Source organism: Penaeus chinensis, chromosome 3 (assembly GCF_019202785.1).
Source record: "Penaeus chinensis breed Huanghai No. 1 chromosome 3, ASM1920278v2, whole genome shotgun sequence".
Taxonomy (NCBI): Eukaryota; Metazoa; Arthropoda; class Malacostraca; order Decapoda; family Penaeidae; genus Penaeus; species Penaeus chinensis.
The window spans coordinates 1,082,712-1,085,478 of NC_061821.1; positions in this window are offsets into that span (position 1 = coordinate 1,082,712).

Genomic DNA, 2,767 nt, shown 5'->3' on the forward strand with positions numbered 1-2,767 from the left:
TGTGTGTATGTATGTGTGTGTGTGTGTGTGTGTGTGTGTGTGTGTGTGTACAAGTGATACTGTTTTCAACTTTTTTTTGGAACATCCTTTCTGTTTCAATTTCTAAGTACCTATTAATAATTAATTGTTATCAAAATCATAATTTTGATAATGATACTAAGCATTATTGTTAATATCATTATCATTGTTTTTATAATTGTTACTATTACCTACCCACTTCCCCTCCTTCTTCCATACCCAATGGCCCCCCTTCCCCATTCCTACGCCCTTCCCCTCCCCATTTCTACGCCCTTCCCCTCCCCATTCCTACCCCCTTCCCCTCCCCATTCCTACCCCCTTCCCCTCCCCATTCCTACCCCCTTCCCCTCCCCATTCCTACCCTCTTCCCCTCCCCATTCCTACCCCCTTCCCCTCCCCATTCCTACCCCCTTCCCCTCCCCATTCCTACCCCCTTCCCCTCCCCATTCCTATCCCCTTCCCCTCCCCATTCCTATCCACTCTCCCTCCAACTTCCATACTCAACCCCCTCCCCCCAACTCCCTCCCCGTTCCTACCGACCCCCCCCCCCTTCCTCCCCGCCCCTTTTCCGGATCGCGTCCCCGAGACTCCGAAAGTCCGAAGCCAATAAACATCTTGATCTTTCCTTTCCCGCCGCAAGAAAAAAAAAAAAAAAACATCGATATTTATGGACGCGTGAAACAGCATTTGCTTAGAATGTGTGAGTTATCCCTGGCGACGAAGCCTGCACGTGCTGAAATGTGGAAAGAAATTCCTTTCACACACACACGGATATGGTGATAAGCATTTGGTTAGTGTAAGTTATTTTCCTTCCACTGAAAATCTACCATGGATATGCTAGTGAACTTTATGGATATGCTGGTGAGGAACACGCTGAAAGAAAAGAAAAAATCGTGGACGTAGAGATCTGGAAAATAAATATTTTTTTCCCAGTATTTCTTCAGTCAGTTTTATCTTCTTATATATACCGTTTTTATTATTATTATCATTATTTTTTTATCGCCTTCGTTGACATCCGTAGTGAATCATTTATACTGATAAAGTCCCATTGATATACTAAATAAATTTATATATGTAATGATAAGTATTAGTCTTCTCTAGTCCATATTTTCTAAAATTGGAATTTTCCTAAAGATGATTTTGAGGAATTTCAGCAATTGCTGTATTTGAAGATCTGAAAGTATTACTAAGATTTACAGATGAAAAACAGGCTTAACGAAAAATATATATATATATATTGCTCATATTGCCATATTGCTCTTGAATATTTGTCTAAATTTCTAACATACAAATGCAGAGAATGTTTACATATCGAATCCCTTTGTCTTTGTTTCATAAATCTACATGAAAACTGACTAATGAAAAAAAGTAAAAACAAAATAAGGAAAAGAGGGAAAGGGCAGATGAAGAGGGGCTGCCATATTGCTCTTGAATATTTATCTAAATAAATCTAAATTTTCTAATATCCAGATGCAGAGAATATTTGCATATCGAACCCCTATATTTTTTGCCATAAATCTATATGGAAACTGATCTTCCTTTTCATATAAATTTCTCTTGCCTAACGCTTCGGTCATTTAAAATCTTATTGCTATTTCAGAATAATATTACAACAGAAGACGTGACATAGTGGTTTCAATCTTTATCGAAATATTAAAAAAAAAAACATGAATATGAAAAAAAAACATACTGGCATGATTTTCTATCTATATCTATGAGTCATTTTATTGTGAAAGAGAAAATTATAATTATAAATCGTATGAAGCAGAGAAGTGAGAACAAATATATATACTAGATTGATGGAACTGATACATAGATAATTAAGATATTAAATAAACATATGGAAAACTGATAAATCAAACAAACAGATAAAACATAATAATAAACAGAGAAATTAATTAAAAAAAAATAAACATCAAAATTTGATAGATGGATAAATTAAATCAATAGACCAAATAAACAGAAATCTACAAATATTTTACACTTACTTCTTACGAACAATTTTTAGACCGTATCCCTTCGACAGAAATGCACGAGGCGCGGGGCAATCAGTAGACAGGAAATTATATTATAAACATACGATTGAATCACAATTAAACTGAAACAAAACAAAGAATAGAATAAATTAAAGGAAACGAAGAAATAAATGGGGAAGATAATGAGGGCAGTGGGTAGCAATGGGAAGTGGGGGGGGTAGGAATGGGGAGGGGAAGGGGTAGGAATGGAGAGGGGAAGGGGGTAGGAATGGGGAGGGGAAGGGGGTAGGGGTTGGGGAGGAGGGGTAGTGGGTAAGGTAGGAAGAGGGAGAGTGGATAGGGACATTTCGTTGTTTCATTCAGTCTCGGTGGTTTCTTTGCTGTCTTTCTCGGTCTCGTGCTCCCCCCCCCCCTCTCTCTCTCTCTCTCTCTCTCTCTCTCTCTCTCTCTCTCTCTCTCTCTCTCTCTCTCTCTCTCTCTCTCTCTCTCCCTCTCCCTCTCTCCCTCTCTCTCTCTCTGTTTGTCTGATAACACAGACAACCCAAATACGTTTAATTACTCCGTATCCAAAGCAAATCAGTAAATCACAAAACCAACACACGCGGGTTCAGAAGTGACTGAGCCAACAGAACCCATTCGGTCAGAATTCATGAATATACATCAACAAAATAATTAGTGTGTTTCCACAAAGATCCATACTCGGCATCGCTCCTGTGCCCGTCCGATAATGGCACAATTCTGCTTCTTGTTCAATATGCCGATGATTTACTGAT